Consider the following 18,117-nt stretch of genomic DNA (forward strand, 5'->3'; position numbering starts at 1 on the left):
ATTTAATTAATTAATTAATATTTAATATTTTATTAAATAAATTTTAATCAATATAATTAATTAAATATATATTTTTAAATTGTATACCTACAGCGACGACATGTCGTTGCCATAGGGTGAACGCTGAATAAAAAAATCCGAGTTTCCGTGACACTACAACGACGCCATGTCGTCGCTGAAGGCATATAACCCAACACACTTTGCAGCGACGATATGTCGTCGCTGTTGATGGAGAGGTCGACGGACCACTGCAAAAGTTTTTGAAATTCAAATTTTCAAATTTTGCAACCACCAACAGTGGCGACATGTTGTTGCAATATCCCAGTTCAACCGAAAAAAAGATTTCCTACTGCGACCAACATGTCGTCGCTGTAGTAAGACACTACTGCGACGACTGCTTTTTGTCGTCGCCGTAGATTGCTACACATACGGACCTACAACGACGCCGTTTGGGCAACGATATGTCGTGGCTGTATACCTACAGTGACGATTTTTTGATCTACAGCTCTTCGTCGCTGTAGACTCTTTTTCTTGTAGTGTACAACAATGAAAAACTAAAAAGCAAGAAGAAGAGTTGTTATAACAACCATGTAGAGTCCAAGAACTTAGCTAATTGTTAGTAGTATTATAGTATGTTTAGTGTTATCTTTGTTACTGTGGATTTTTGGTTCAGACCGGGAATTATTTGGACACTCATAGTAGTACTTATAGATTTTCTAAGTTTAACCTATAGTTTAAGAATATTAAGTATAACCTAAGGTTTGATTATATGACTGATATTAAGGATAATATTTGTTATATTATAAGGTTTAGATATCAACCAATAGGATTTTAAGCACATGTTATGAATGGTAATTAAGGATTAAGTATTTTTGAGGATTAAATTAAATAAGGGTAAAGTTTGAATGTTATAGGGTCAGTCAGCAGCCTTGAGTACGTTGAGGGCTTAGTCAAGGCTGTTTACTCCATTCAAACTTAGCTAAAAATGTGTAAATTCGTGTTTAAATATTCAGTGTATGCCGATATATCGCAGCTATAGGGGGCGATATATCGCAGCACGTAGATACGGAAAACACGAATCGATGCACGGTCGCCTCGGGAACAAAGGTCCAGGCGATATATCGCCTATAGGGGGCGATATATCGCCTCCTCCAGTATGTTTTCAAATGTTTTTGAATTCATTTCCTTTCAGCCATTCAAACTCCTTCAATAGTCCAACATCTTTTGAACGAGTCTTCAGCCTCTGCTGAACGATTATTCAAATGATTTTCACCTAAAAAGCCATTATTTTTATTCAAGTAAAATCAAGATATTTTCATTCCCAAACTCTATAAATAGGACCTAGTACCCAGCCATTATTCACCATTTGCTCTAAGTTCAGAAGCTGCTAGTGTTAAGTGAGTGTGAGAGTGTAAACACATGGTTTGGGGAAAAAACTATAAGCTTAAACATCATAAGCTTATCAAACACTTTGGGAAGTGAGTTCTATAGTATTTCGGTGGAGGTTAGATTGATCTTGCAAATCTTTGAGGTAACCAAAACTGTAGTTCCTTTCTGTATTATGTTTCCTTTCTCTTAGTCTTCTACTCAATTTCCTAACCTCATTCTTATTTTGGTTAGGGAATCCAAGTTCTTAAGCACTTAAGTTGTGGTAAGCATATTTTCTATTAATGGTTTAGTCTTCCTATTCTCTTTCATTTCATCTCCTTTCTTTAGACTCACTCTTGTTCATTATTGGTTTTAGGAGTGTTCCAAAAAGTCCCAACTCAGTCCATTTTATCCCGGTAACTTTGGTAAGGAAAATAGGCTAGAATCAATATGTTATGTGCTTATGTTATCTATATGTTTTATGTTATTAAAAGTGTTATGATATGTATATGTGTATGTTTGTAGGCTTGGGCATATGACCCATATGACTAACAAGACCCCAAAAGGGTTATGGGCATATGACCTACTTAGCTAGTAGGACCCCACTAATCCCATGGGCATATGCTTGTTTAGTCTATGGGACCCCAAGTAATAATGGCCATTATAATAAGTGTATGTTATATGTGTTATGTTTAGTCTTTATGTTTCTTATGAAATTATGTGTATGACTATGTGTTAGATTTTCCTTGCTGGGCATTAGGCTCATTCCTTTCTGTTTTATGTGCAGGAAAATAAGCTTTAGAGGCGGTAAGATTCGTGACGCTTGGAGGATGTGTATCGATGGTGAATAGAGTCAAGGGGCCGAGCGTTATTCGATTCGAGGATGTAGTTTCGGTTTTATGTCTTTTTACATGTATTTTCCGCACTAATTATGTAATGTCTTATTATTTTAAATTATGTTTTTATTTTAAAGACAATGGGATCCCATATCCGTTTTGGTATTTACTTTGTAAATAACTCTTATTTTGCAAGTTATTCAATAAATTATGGTATTTTCGTAAAAATGTAAGTTTTATGTATAGTTTCGTTAATGGTCCAAATAGTCTAGAGTAGTGGGTCATTACAAACCAGCTCTATAACAGAACAATAACAGAATTAGGAAGAAAAGAAAATAACAACTAACTAATTCTATTAAACAAGTAATACACTATTATGCTCCAGTGTCGCCACAACATCATTTTTTTAGAAAAATAAGACGAAGTCCCACATTTCAGTAACGTGAATAATTCAGGAAGAATTTTTAACATTTTGAAAAATTGAGGGGGCGCGATTTGATAGTGGTAATAGTTAGGGTGGGGGGAATCCTAATAAGCTTTTGATTTTTAAAAGACACAAAAGTGCTTTCAGAAGCCATGCCAACCAAAGCCTATATATCAGCTCACAATGGCATTAGACTCAGCCTAGCCTTTCGGACACAAACTAGGGAATGAGCCCTAGGGAGGGTTAAGTGAGGTCCATCTTCCATGACAACAGTTTCATCATCTTTTCCATTAGCGTTCCACTCAAAGCATTGAATTCCAGCAAGACTAGTACGAACAACCTGTAATCCAAAAGTAGTTCCAGGGCACACTCTTCTTCCACTGCCAAACGACAAAAGTTGGAAATGTTGTCCTTTAACATCCATTTGCTTCACATCTTCACATTTTCACTTCCTTTTTCACTATAAAACCTCTCTCACTTGAACTCAAATGGGCTTTCCCCATGGTTTGGATCCCGACTGATGGCCCAAACATTGATCAACAGCCGGGTCTTCTCAAAGATATCTTAGCCATTAGTAGTGCAGTTTAGAGAGGCTTCTCTAATTAATATGGGCCCAGTGGGTGAAGCATTAGTGTCTCTTTCACAACAGCTTGAATATAAGGAAGGTTGACAACGTCAGATTCTTCAACCAGCCTGGTTTTCCCAACTACAAAATCCACCTCTTCAATTGCTTTCTTCATTATTTTTCGGAGGTTTATTAGCTCAGCAAGTGCCCACTCTAAGGTAATATAAGAAGTGTTTGTGCCAGCTACAAATATATCCTGGAAGAAAAATTGGCATTTGTTAGAAAAATCACTATACATTAATATGTATTATTATACTTGAGAACAACAGTCTTAGAGAAGCATGAAGCAAAACTGCTATACATGTAGAGTCCTTGTTAGCAATATTAATACGGTTAAATAAAGGCTAGAATGCAAGGAAATATATCATGGCAAATATATTATGATCATGACAACACATTCTCTTGGACTCACTATTAGTATCACAATTGATGTTTCCATGGAGCATAAAACCATGCTCATCATCATACTCTCCTCTCACATTTGGTTTAAGATAAAACCAATCATGTACTAACATATAAATAACATAAGGTGTCTTCAACCTAAGAATTTCAGTACAAATATATATTTTTAAAATGTATACCAAAAATAATTTCTTCAGGTACCAAAAACAAAAATTCTTCAAAATAAGAATTTCCGTACAAATATATATTTTTAGAATGTATACCTTAAATTTTTAGAGATATTACTAGAAATAGACAGTTAAACATATAGACAGTAATAATACGTTTCTTTAGAAATCATACCATGAATAATGCTTCAGATATGTCTAGCAATATATCAAGGAAGTCGTTCGTAGCATAACCCTCATCTTTACTCTTCACTCGATGCTCCTTTATGATCTTCACCGTTTTATCAAACATTTCATGTACTTCTTTAGCTTTCTTCTTATGTCCCTGCAAGTCTAAATTCTTACAAAACCAAATGAAATCAGACACATTAAACGTTCCAACAAGCTCAGCCGAGCGGATGACCACCTCAGTAATTTCATCAGCTTTATCAACATTTTGGGCACACCTTTTGCGCAGAATCATTCTTGATATGATATCATTGGTAAGCCTTTTGAACTCTTTTCCAATATCAACTGTTTCATGTAACTCTGTTCTTTCAAGAATGGACACTAAGAACCACTTTCTTTCATCATTCCTAACTGGAAGAAGAAGATTAAGAGTTTGGCAGCCAAGAAGCCGAGACATGCATACTCTCTTCAAGAACTTCCAGTAAGGTGAAAAGCTTAAGTCAGGTGAGGGATAGTTGAAATATTTAAGGATACTTAGAGGAGGGCGGCTTGAGAAGGAAGCTTCATCAGTTTTGAAAAAATCTTTGGCCATTTCTATCTGGGGAGGAAGCAACTACACAAGGGACAGAGCCAAGAGAGAGACACATTAAGGGTCCATAGCGGTTTGAGAGAGATTGTTGTGGCGATGGACCAAGGAGATGAAGGTGTCTGATGACCAGAATGGTTAGGGGGCTCTGTGGAAGGTTAGTGTTCTTTCAAGTGAATATGGCTTGGACCAAGATGGTGGAGACTAAACAAAGGAAAGGTATGATGTAACCTTGGAGATCTTCGATGCACTACAAGAAAAAATGTTATTAGTGGTGACACTATTAGCACCGACGTAAAGTCGCCATTGATAATTCCATCATCAGCGGTGCAATACCAACTCGCCACAGATAATAAAATATATTTTAATAATTATAAAATTTATTAGCGTCGACAAGTGTCGCTACTAATAATTTATAAAAATTGGCTGAAAAACGTGGGAATATTCCCACCTATTTTTTTGTTGACAGATACTAATAAAAAATGTTCGCCGCTAATAAATTTTAATGCGGCACGTGGCAAGCTTTTAGCGGCAACACGTGGCAAGATTTTAGCGGTGATACATGTGAGTATTAGCGGCGATACGTGTCACCGCTAATATTATTATATATCAGAACCTCACTACAGGAAAATAGGTCTACAACGACTTTTGTTGTCGCTGTAGATCCAGAAGTCTTTGTTGTAGGTCTACAACAACGACATGTCATCACCAAAGTGACGTCGATGTAGGTTCGTATGTGTAGCAACCTACAACGACGACAAACCTCAGTTGCTACAGTAGGGTTTTACTATAGCGACGCATGTCGGTCGCACTAGGAAATCCTTTCTTTTGGTTGAACTGGGATATTGCGACGACATGTCGTCGCTGTAGGTGGTTGCAAATTTTGAAAATTTGAATTGCAACAACTCCTACAACGACCACATGTCATTGTTGTAGGTCCATGGACTACCAACATCTACTGCAACAATATGTCGTCGTTGTGGGGTAGCTGGTTTTATATACCTGCAGCGATGACATGTTGTCGCTGTAGGGTCACAAAATCTCAGATGTTCGTGTTCAACGAGCACCCTACTATGACGACATGTCGTCGCTGTAGGTATACAATTTAAAAAAAAATTAATTATATTAATTACAATTTATTTAATAAAATATGAAATATAAAATAAATAAATAAATCAAACTAATTTATTTAATTAAATAATAAGATCAATTTATTAATTAAATAATAAAACCAATTTAAAATTAGTATAGTATCCAAAATGTAAAAAAGTAACGCAAAATATTAATAAATTTAAAAGAATAATATAACCAAACTAAATGTCATCTAATTTAATCCCAAAGTCATCATCATCGTCGGGCTGTTGTGGTGGCTATGGTGGTTGTGGCTCTATGGTGTTTGTGGCTGCTGTGGTGGAAATTGGCCCAAGCTTTGAAAGTTTGCCATGATGGACTGTATCATATTAATGTCCATGTCACAAGCTAAAATTGTGGAGCTTGGATGTTCGTATTCGTAGCTTGCATAAATTGTTGCATTTGCTGGAAGTTATTGTTCTAGGTCATAATGACTTGATTGAAGTGTTGAACCATGGACTGGAAAACCTCAGTCAGTACCATTGGAGGGCCGACTGTGGTGGGCATAAATGGTGATGCCTCTGACTGTGAAGAGGATATGGTGGCGCTTGAGGCAAAGGTATTAGTGCCCTTCAACTTGCGTCCAATACCTCAGTTGTGGCAACGACATTGACCAAGTACTTTTGAGATGACTTGTGTCTCATCGACAGAGGCACTTCCTACTGAAGATTCATATTGGGATTGAGATTGGGATTGTGTTTGGACTTCTTGTTGCAAGGCATTCTGCAATTTAGAAAAAAGAAAATTAATACATAATATAATTAAAAAAATATACAAAACTTAGAAAGTTACTTACATATGCATCCTTAGCATTCATGTTCACCCATCCACGTGTCGGATGATTGTGCATGTCATGGAGCGTATCAATAATGTTGGGCAGTTCTTAGTCTGAAGATTTATCATTAGAAACAAAATATAACAACATATCGGTTAAATATTGAAATTATTATTATTAAGATAACTGAAAATATTTCAAATTATCTACATATTTTTATTTACATTCTTAAATCGAGCAGAAGCATAAGAGGTTGATCCATGGATACTTCTGTTTTGCTCTGTTGGTAGCATTTGCCTTTGAGCGTGCCATTAATTATGGAGTGGTGAAAAGGTCAACCAACTTTTATCAACTCTCGTTGTCCATGTCCTCTGGTGGATACTTTCTGGCCGTCTCAATATCATCATACCCTCCATTTTGATCGAAGTGTTTTTTCTTGCAACCTTTTCTATCCTTTTAGCAATCCTGAAACTCTCGCTCAATGCCAGTCTCTATCAGTTGCCACTCAAGGACAGTTAGGGGAAGAAATAAAAATTCCTTAAAAAATTTAAAACTTGTTAGAATTTTGAAATTATAAAAAATAATACGTGTGAAAAAGTTGATAAATTTTCCTTAATCTTTTGCATCAATCCTATCTTGTGCTCATCCGCAAAACTCTGCCACGAATCATAATATAACGACACATGGTGACCAATAAGGTTACAAATAATTATGATGAACAATGTCCCATAATCACCGACTGCTTTGTAGGTTCCCTCCTTCAGATCAAATTGTAGAGTCAACAGACCTTTATTATCATCAACGAGGTTCTGCAAATTTTTGGATCGATACTGACCTCTTCTTTTCGTGGTAGCCGCTGCATATTTTAATTAAACAATAAAAATAAATTTGAATAAACTAATAACAATTTGTCATTTATTGATAAAACATAGACTAATTATAGTATGTTACATGCCTCAGAAGAAGTAGGTACCCGCGTATGATCTAGAGGACGATCACTCGCTCCATCACCGCCATGAGAACGAGCAGCAGCAGCAGACATATCTTTATAGTTTATATAATTATTAACTTTAAATCATTTATGAAATAATAGTAATAAAATGTAGAGCATCTACATTAAAATTTTAGTAATGCATTGGAAACTATTGAAAAACAAACATTTTTGAGAAAAGTCATATATTGATTGAAAAGTCATGAAATAAAAACATACACATTAAACATAAAATAAGAATATTCACAAGAAAATATTATTCCTCATCAATGTCAATTCCTACATCATCATCTGTACTTTCTACATCATCTTCACTAATTTTTTCATCCTCATCGTCATTAATGAAATCATCATCCACATCTGGAACAGATCGAGACGTTTCCCCAATTATACTGGTGTGACCAGGTCGATCCAAAGGAATAACCTCCAACTCTCCTAATTCCACAATGAGTACAAAATTTGATGAAGTACTATCATGCCCGACATCAACCTCGTTATCATCATTGATACTTGGATGATCCTAGATCTTTCGATGATTGACTTCTTCTACTACCCTCCAATTTTTTTTCTTGAAGGATCTTCCAAGTAGAAAACTTGTTTTGCTTGAGTGGTGAGAATAAATTGCTCATTCTTGTACCATTCAGAATTAATCATGATACTAGTGATGTTATTCTCAGTCACATTTCGATCCTTGCTTACATCGGTGTTGAACCATTTTCATCGAAACAATACTACCAAGTAACCATGGGAATAACATAACTTTACAATCTCCTCAAGTTGGCCATAGAAAGTGAAATCAAGAGTTCCTGGCATCGAAAATCCACTATTTTGAGTAGTACGTCTTTCGTCACGACTATGTACCAAAAAATTCACACTGTTAACAATGCATGCAACGTAGGAGTATGCATTCTAATTGGACCCATTTGCTAAAACAAATAATTCATCAGTACACTCTGTTGAATCTACTTGTTGCAAACGACACATCTATTGAGTATGGCACAAAAAAAGAAAACACAATGTGATAAATATTAATCAATTTGAATTTTGTAAGAATTATATGGTTTCGATAATTTACCTTCAATTTAAACCTGCTAGGGAAATGTTTGAAGATTTATGTTTGAATTTTCTCGAAGGCATTCACTGTATAGCACAAGGATTAAGGTAAGATAACAGTTGGCTATGATTTTTTTTAATGAATTGATATTTGTGTTGAGCTACTTACTCCATATATGGTTGGATTTTAGGGCAATTGTTGAGTACAAACTACTCCGCTTCTTATTGATGAAGATAATCAAGGGATATGATTTTCTTTTTGCTACTTGAACGACATTGTGATTCAAAAACTGACAACTGTCATTTAGGAATAGCAATATTCGCATTTCTTTCCGGACGATTACATTTAGTCTGTACACCTTGAAGATATTGCGAACAAAAAGTCAAAGCTTCATCGGCAACATAACTGTAACGCCCTAAACTCTAGGGACAATTACGGTGCGCATTTTAAATAGTGCTAAACTCGCTAATTGAGTCATTTGGCCATAATCGTGTAATTAAGTATGATTAGTGGTTTAGGGTTAAATTTTTTTGTTAAGAAATATCGTTTCACTAAAACTTTTACGTATACATTGGGATCCAAAAAATATAATTTAAAAGGTTAATTACAAGAAAATATTTACAACTAGCCGACCTAAGCGGCAAAATAGGGTCTAACCCTAGTTCCTCTTTCAACCCTTGGCCATGGCGGTCGAGCAGCCGCATATGTACACATCATCACCTAAGCTCTCCAACTCAAGGATGGTCCAGCTTTCTTTTGCCTTTACCTGCACCACATAGCACGCGTGAGCTGAAGCCCAGCAAGAAAACTCAATATGCTCATGAACAGTAATAACATGTTACAAAATCATATCAGGCATGCTTAGCAATGATAGCCCTATTCAAGCATGCAAATAAGTTCAGATAATGATGGAGGGTCCATGATGAGGAATCCTGCCCTGCTGAATGGATGACTATCAAGTCAATCCTAATCAGATGAGTGATATAACACTTTGAGGTTCTGTTAACCATGATGGAGCATATAGCTCTAATCAGATGAGTGATTTAACACTTGAGGTTCTGTTAACCATAATGAGTGACTGATGAGCAAGTCACTAACTTAAACCAAATGAGTGACTGATGAGCGAGTCACTACGGGGCTCAGCACCCACAGCCATGTGACGATGCAGTCACCTGGGCCTTCTGTCCCTGGCTTTAAGTGACTAGCCATAGGCTAGACAAGGGCTTTTAATTTTCATCGAACTTGAGGTCAGTCTAGCATTAATGCTCATGATGAATCATTCAATGCAGATGTCGATTAGATCTAATCTTTGTCAGCTTGCGTTAAACACGCTAAGACCGTTCTTGACTAATTAGTCAATACCATATGACCAGTGCTCAGTACTACTGCCGAACTTGACTAGTGAGTCACAACTTCACAGTTAATACTGACACCATTTCCAATTCTGACTAATTAGTCAGTGCCATGCACAAGTGAGCAAGATTTGCTAAGCATTTGATATGCTATCAATGTCCACATTTAAACACTCAACATGCCTCATGAATAACCATGCATGTCACATATGGGGTGTAGTTTTCTTACCTCTGGTTCGAGAGAGAAATAACAATTGAACGACTCTTGAGAACGATTGATCCTTTGATCCCTTAGCGGTCACCTAGTCATAACCAAATATAACCCCCAATTAATGAAATAAAAAATGAAAGGGTCTTGACCTAAACCTCACTCCCGGGACCCCGAATTGTCCCCAAACGGTGAGTAGATTCGATCCTGAGCCTTAGGAATTGAAACCCCGAGCCAAAAACCCTAAAAACTGCCTAAAACATGCATCAGGAAAAATAGGGTAGCGCTACAGCGCTGCCCCCCTAGCGCCCCAGCGTTACAACTAGGGGAATTTTTCCATGACTAGCGCTGTAGCGCTAGAACCAGGCAGAATTGCCCTGGTTCTTCCCTTCTTTGATTCCTCCATTTCCAACCTAAAAACAAGCTTCCAAACTCGAATTAAACCCCCAATTGAACCGAAAAACCATCAACACATGACCTAGGCATCATAACCCAAGTAACCTATGCCAAAAACCCCATTGAATTCTCAACTTCCTAACCCAAGAACCAAACTGAAAACCAAATGAAAACAGAGCAAGTACAAGAGATTCTATGGTTAAAAGCTTACCCCAAGCTCAGGATTACACCCTCTTTAATGGTGGAACACAACCCTAGCTTATCAAGGCTTGACTCCCTAGCTTGGTTCCTCAAAAGGAGCTTCAAAATTCAAAGGAAAATGAAAGAGAAATGGTGATCGATTGAGGAGAAGAAGATGCTCTATTTTGGTTAACTTCCACATCCTTCTAATGGCTAAATATAACCTTAGGGTGAAAAGGCCTAAATGCCCTCATGCCTAATTAAAACCCTTAACAGCCACCAAGGGAAAAATCGTCCTTTCCCGCCTACCTCGTTAATCATAATTAACACCCTCCAATTCCTGTTATTCTCAAATGCTAATAAATCATATCCCATTACTCTTTTATTCCCGGTAATGTTCTAATCACCAAATTACCCCGAGACTCACCCCGAGCCCCGAAACTAACCCCGTTATGACCAGATCGATAACTTGCATTTAAAGATCGTCTCATGTCGAATGGCTCAAACAAATCCACATATAATGTGGTATTACTCATAATTCTCCAACATGCATGAAAATACACAACTACGCCCTCAACGGGCCAAATTACAAAAATTCCCTTATAATGAAATGTGGACCCATATGCATGTATTTAACATCATATTATAATATAATTCACATAAACATGCACATAATCATTTAATGGCATAAAAAATCAATTATGGCCCTCCCAACCTACTCATCAAACCATTAAACCTCATGAGGGATTTTGGGGCATTACAACTATCCCCTCCTTACAGAAATTTCATCCTCGAAATTTATCTGCATCGCCCAGAATGAAATTCTGGACAACTGATTCCAGTTTCTCAGGTCGTTCCCCCGACCTCACTGTTTGTGCAATATACCTTAACCCAAGGTATAATTTTGTTCCTCAGAACCTTATTCTTTCTATTAAAATCTAAACTGGCTACTCCTCAAAGGATAACTTAGCCTCAATCTCCAGATTCTCATAACTCAACTCATGAGTTTCCTTTCAACCCATGTCCTCAACATGAAAATATAAAATACACTGTGTACAGCTGACAGTGCCAAACATAAGGCCAATCAAAAGGTAACCTGACCAATCCTATCCAGGATTTAAATGATCATACTAATCTAGAGCTCAACTTCCTCTTAATTACTCACCCCTTTCCATGGTGATACTTTAAGGAAGATACAATATTCTATTTGGAACTCCATGTTCATGCATTTTAATTCAATATCACTGTACACAATCTGAGTGAAAGACTCGTGTTGAAATTAGGATACACATTTGACCCCCAAGTCCCTGCTCGTTGTTTATGATGTAACCTTCTGACCTACAGAGTATGGACTTTTAGACTTCTATTGCAATAAACCATGCTTGTCCACCACTCGAGTACTGGACACGTGGAACACTACAATTGGCGTTTGTTCAGGTTTTGAGGACTGCAATAATTATCTTGTCAACTTTTTGCTGCTGTTTTGTCCTTTGAAACATAGCCTTTGGATCTTGTACTGACCAAATCGGATGGCTCAAATTGATCTATGATGTTGATGTATAAATAGGATAGACAATTTCCATAGTTCATCACATTTTACTCGAAATCTTTCTTTATTTTCTCTCTTCTGCGTTTTCAAACCCTTCTTCCTTCTTAGAGAAAAGAAACCCAAAAACCTTTTGTTGCAAAATCTTTCCGAAACCCAGTTGCTTAATTGCTCAAGAGCTTTCCAGGAATTCTTCCTTGTGAAATCTACTTCTTCTATCGACGAACACATTGTAAGTCTTATCGTTTTGAAGAAACTTTTTCTTTACTGATTTCTATGTTTTATTTATCATGCTCACCCATGCTTCACTGTAGTTAATATTAGGTTGTTTTCTCAATGTTTTTGGCGTATAGGCTTCAACTTAGGTTTATTGAGAAGGTCTTAGAATATTTCTTAAAACTATGATATTCACATAATTGAGTCATTTCTTGGTAAATTTTGGTAGCTTATGGTGAATTTTAGGAAATACCCATTCGGGATATAGAATGTGAAAGGTTAGGGTTCGAAATCAGATTACTTATGGAATATGATTCTTGGGTGGTTTTTCTCTAAACTGCTCCCCAAGGACAGTAGTGGCCAAATTTTCTGACACACGAATCCCTAAACATCAGAGGTCTATTGGGAAACTGAGGCAGGTAGTGTAGGGTAGCACGTGGGATCACGCAACGGGCTGAGACTAAATCAGCTCGTATATTAGAGATATCATTCTTCCTTGTACCTCCGTGTCATAATCTTTACAAAATCTTGGATTGCCTACTAAGTAACTCATCATTCTTGTTCGTTAGGCGATCTAATGGAACCCAAGAAGAACGCACCAAAGAAGAATGCATTTGGCTCGTCTGCTCAACAAGAAAACAAGGGAAAAGTGATCGCCTCCGAATCTCATCTTCCTCACATCGACCTAGTGGTGGAAAGGGATGTTGTTGTTGACCCCAATGCGTTCTTCGAGGTAGAGACAATCGCCTCAAGGATTACGACCCAAGGAAGGGTCAACAAAATTATGCTAAGCCATAATATAGAGGTCGGGTCTGGATCCCCATTGTCCGACCTCTGTTCAAAGGGGAACGGAGCTGCGCGCCTCTCTAGGATGACTTTTCAGCCTGGAGAGACGAACATTTAAAGGCGGGGGCCTTCCTTCCCCTGGATCAATACTTCGTTGACTTCTTGAACTACGAGAAGTTGGCACTTTTTTAGCTCCCCCCAAATTCATTTAGACTTCTGGCAGGGTTGAAATATCTCTTTTTGAAGCACGAGTGAGAGGTCCCCACTCTGGTAGACATTCTATACTTCTTCTGCCTTAAGGCCAACCTAGAGTAAATAGGGCGAGGTGACAAATTCTACTACCTCACCAGATTCCTGAACTCCGCTTCGGTTATCGAGCTCCCAAGCCACCCCAACGACAAGGATCAGTTCCTTATGTCGAATGGGTTTCGAAACTATGAGCATCGATACTTCAACCATCCTTGTAAGTTTTCTTTCTTTTCTTAGCTCGTAAAGTCATTCTTTTTTTATTAAAAGACACTCCTTGTGCATATGTTAATCGAGTTTATTTTTTGTGCAGCCATATTCGTGACGACGGGGAAGTTAGTGACCCTCGGGGGTCAATATGGAACACTATCTGGGCTTCCACCCAACGAGAAAGACTATTGCCAGCTCGTGAATGACGTCACGATGCTGGCGTGTAAGTTGATCGGCGAAGGCCAGATGTTGGCCTTAAGAAGGACCCGGGCTACCCTTCCGGTAGTCCTCGAACTCCCGCCATCCCGAGAAGAAGACTTAGAAGCAGCTAAAGGTGAGGAGCGAGAGGAGGATGAGGTGCCTCTTGTGCGGAAGAGGCGGGTTCTTGAGCCAGCTCAGGAACCTGATTTAGACCGAGCTGCATCAGGGGCAGCAGTCGGCCCCTCCGGCCAAGGTAACCCATGCTCTTATAGGGAATTAGATAGGGTTGTTGTCGGCTTTAGGCTAGTTAGATTTAACCCAAATCAGCTCGTCCACCGCCACCCTAATAATCCAGACCGTAACATTACCCTGCTCCAGTGCATGGATAATAGTACCGCCACCCTAATATGAGTTACCCTAGAGGTACTATTGTTGTAGATAATACCTCAACCTTTAGGTCAGCCATTTTTGAGGAGTATGGGAACAATCGTAGGTCGTGGCCCTCTTTGCTCCAGGGCACCTTTTCCTCTGGATTTAGGCAATATGTAAATGATTCTAGCCCCGAGGTAGAACCTGAGCCTGAACATCCAATAATCCAAGAAATTTTAGACTTAGATTCCCCTTCTCCTCTAGTAATCCCAAGGTTGGAGGTCGTGGTAATAGACTCCTCCCCCAGCCTAGAGGGTAGGACCTTTATTTATTTCTTTTGTGTAAGTTTCCGACTTTACTTGTGATTTAACTCCCTTCTTATTCTTTTCAGGCGAAGAGATGGAACGATCCGGGGCTCCTGACCTCCGTACAACTTTCCAGGGCAGAAAGTCCGGCTCGGGTCCTATCTTGAAGAAGCCCCATTTTACAAAGAAAACCCCCCTGTGGCAGGAAACACCTCCAAATCCCCTACTAAGGGGAAAGGTGCGAGCTTAACTGCTCCAGCATCTACTGTGACGGAGAAGAGGATTCCTCTTCCACCTCATCCTCCTCGGTTTGTGTCTGCTCGAGATCAGGTAATTTAAGCTGATCCCCCAGCTCCTCATGTCTCAGCTGCAACTGTGCGTATCCCAGTTGATCCCTAGGACCTGGAGAAGATCCTCGATGCCTTTCGGGGAATCCTCTACAAGAAAGAGAGCCACATGGTGGGGCGCTTATAAAGCCAACCCGAGGGATCTGAGGACGATAGAAGAGTGGAGCCCGGAGAACGTCCTGGAGTGAACCCTGGGGATGACACTTACAGTAAGATATCATTCCTTAGTGAAATTTTTTTCTTTTCATCTTGCCAAAGTATACATTTAACTTGTTTCTTTATTTTTGCAGTCTGCCCTGACTCAACACCGCAGTATAGCCCAAGCTAGTGCTAGAAATGACGAACTCCAAGCTGAGCTCCAATCTGCCAAGACCACCCTGACTGCTGCTCAAGAAGGCGAGCAAGACACCAAAGTAGCCTTTGCAGCTGCTCAAAAGGGCAAGTACGATGCCAAGTTCGCCCTTGCATCGGCTCAAGAAAAAGAGCAGGCCGCAAAGATGGCCTTGGATGCTCTTCAGGTCGAGGTTGCTGAGGCCAAAGCAAAGCAGTTGGAGGCCAAGGCTGCGGTTAAAGAAGAGAAAGTGGCCTCACTGTCCGCCATGGAAGACATGTTGTACATTGCTGGGCTTTTAACCAGGATGGAACATTTTCTTTCATGGCCCCCGAGCTGTGGGATCCATACCTCAAAAATTCAAGGCCCAGATCAAGCAAGATTCGTAGGAGACAGGGGACGCTTCTACAGCGGGCGAGCAGGAGATCGAGGAGGTCACGTCCTCAGAACATCCTGGAGGGGCTTAATGAAGCCTTCATTGTTTTACTCTTTCCTTCCCTTTTTTTTTTATATATATTTGTAAACAATTTCCCTTGGGCTTAGTTCGAGGTTTTTCTCCTTGGGACAACTTGAATTTCAATTCATATATCTAACTTTTAATCTATTTGTCTTTTCCTTGATTATCTCTCATGTTTATGCTTTCTTAGATTTGCACATTTGAGATTTTAGGAATCAATTTTTAGATCGGGATATATATTTTTAGTTTGGTTATATCCAAATTTAATGTGTTGATTTATATCATACTTGTTAAGTGTCAGGCCTTGGACCTGGTTATATCCAGGATTTTAAATATTTTAAACTTAGTTTGTGTTAGGTTTATTGACATCTCAAGCTTCTGAAAAAAGCCATCCAATATTCAAATTTTCTAACTTCTAAGTTTTGTACCTTGTTGTATCCGGGGTTTTAAGTGATTTGAACTTAGTTCATGCTAGGTTTATTGACACCCCGAGCTCTTAAAAATCCATCGGATAATCAATTTTCCAAGCTTCTAAGTTTCTAGCCTGGTTGTATCCAGGATAGTTTTATACCTGGTTGTATCCAGGATTTTAAATAGTTTAAAAATTTAAACTCAATTGGCAACCTTGTTCTGATCCACCTCGGGTTATATTCCCCCAAGTAACCAGAATGTAAAGACTTTCTTGGTTGCTTTTACAAACATCAATACACGAGAAAATTGATAAATAACCGTATAAAGAAAGATTATTTAAAACCACACTAACAAGAAAAAATCAATAATAATGCCCCATTATTTAATTAAATGGCTTTCATAACTAAGCCTTACATAGGTGGTTGATAATACAACTAGTAATACTTCTTTAAGTCCATGGCGTTCCAGGTCTGTGGGACTGTTTCTCCACTAAGTCGAGCTAACTTGAAAGTTCCCTCACGCAAAACTTCAACGATCTATTATGGTCCTTCCCAGTTTGGGCCTAAAGCCCCGTCCTTAGGATCCCTGTTTGCCAAAAAGACCCTTCGTAGAACTAGGTCTCCCAGTCCAAAACTACATCTTTTGACCTTAGAATTAAAATAACAAGTGATTTTCTGTTGATAGTGCGCAAGCTGTAACTGTGAATCCTCTCGCTTTTCATCGATCAAGTCGAGAGATGCGTTAAGTAACTCATCATTCTGCTCCTGGTTGAATGTCCTTAGTCTGTGCGTGGCTACCTTTGCTTAGACAGGAAAGACAGTCTCACTTCCGAAGGTCAAGGAGAAAGGAGTATGTCCTGTGGAGGTCCTGTGGGAAGTCCGGTATGCCCAAAGTATTTGCGGGAGCTGCTCAGGCCATACTCCTTTGGCCTCATCTAACCTTTTCTTAAGGCTCGACTTTAGGGTCTTATTCACAGCCTCGATTTGTCCATTGGTCTGTGGATATGCGACCGAAGAAAAACTTTTAATAACTCCATGTTTTTCACAGAAATTGGTGAAGAGATCACTGTCAAACTGGGTTCCATTGTCTGACACGATCTTTTTAGGAAACCTAAATCGGCACACAATGTTTTTCACCACAAAGTCCAGGACTCTCTTTGAAGTGATGGTTGCCAAAGGCTCGGCCTCTACCCACTTCATGAAATAATCAATTGCCACCACCACGTAACGAACTCCTACCTTTCCCATAGGTACAGATCCTATTAAGTCAATTCCCCATACTGCAAATGGCCACGGGGATGAGATCATCGTTAGCTCGACTGGAGCAGCTTGGACGACTGTGGCGAAGCACTAACATTTGTCGCATTTCTGAACATGTGAGGTGGAATCTGTTGTTAAAGTGGGCCAAAAAGAACTTTGCCTTAATATTTTTAAAGCTAGATTTTTCCCCCGAGCATGATCTCCACAAAAGCCTTCATGCACCTCTTGCAGAATGGTTTTAGCCTCCTTAAGCAGAACACACTGTAGAAGAGATAGTGAATGACCACGTCGGTATAATGTTCCATCCACTATCATATACCTTGGAGCTTGATAGAGTATTTTTCTCGCGTCCTTTCTTTCCTTAAGTAACCTTCCTCTTATAAGATATTCCACTATGGGGGTCATCCAGGTCACCCTAGTGTCAATCATCTTGACCTCTACCATTTTTTCTGCCACGCTGAGACTCTCCAAGAATTCCACTAGTACTACATTCAAAGTCTCACCTTCCTTGGTGGTGGCAAGCTTTGCCAAAGCCGCCATCTTGGTACCACATGCTTGATATTCCCCCAACACCTGATTGACCACGAGTTGGGAATTGCTATAACACTGGAAGATCCTTGCTTTCAATTCCTTTGCCACTCTAAGTTCGGCTAACAAAACTTCATATTCGGCTTCATTGTTGGATGCTTCAAATCTGAATCTCAAATCTGTATGGAACTGATGCCCCTCTAGAGAGATTAATATGATCCCTGCTCTGGACCTATTCTTGT

General features: G+C 38.9%; 1 pseudogene; it reads right to left on the bottom strand.

The window, feature by feature from the left end:
• Window positions 1–2,806: 2,806 nt before the first annotated feature.
• On the bottom strand, window positions 2,807–13,670 carry LOC133833021 (3,9-dihydroxypterocarpan 6A-monooxygenase-like; annotated as a pseudogene).
• Window positions 13,671–18,117: the final 4,447 nt, after the last annotated feature.

This window comes from Humulus lupulus, chromosome 4 (genome assembly GCF_963169125.1).
Source record: "Humulus lupulus chromosome 4, drHumLupu1.1, whole genome shotgun sequence".
In the NCBI taxonomy this organism is placed as follows: domain Eukaryota; kingdom Viridiplantae; phylum Streptophyta; class Magnoliopsida; order Rosales; family Cannabaceae; genus Humulus; species Humulus lupulus.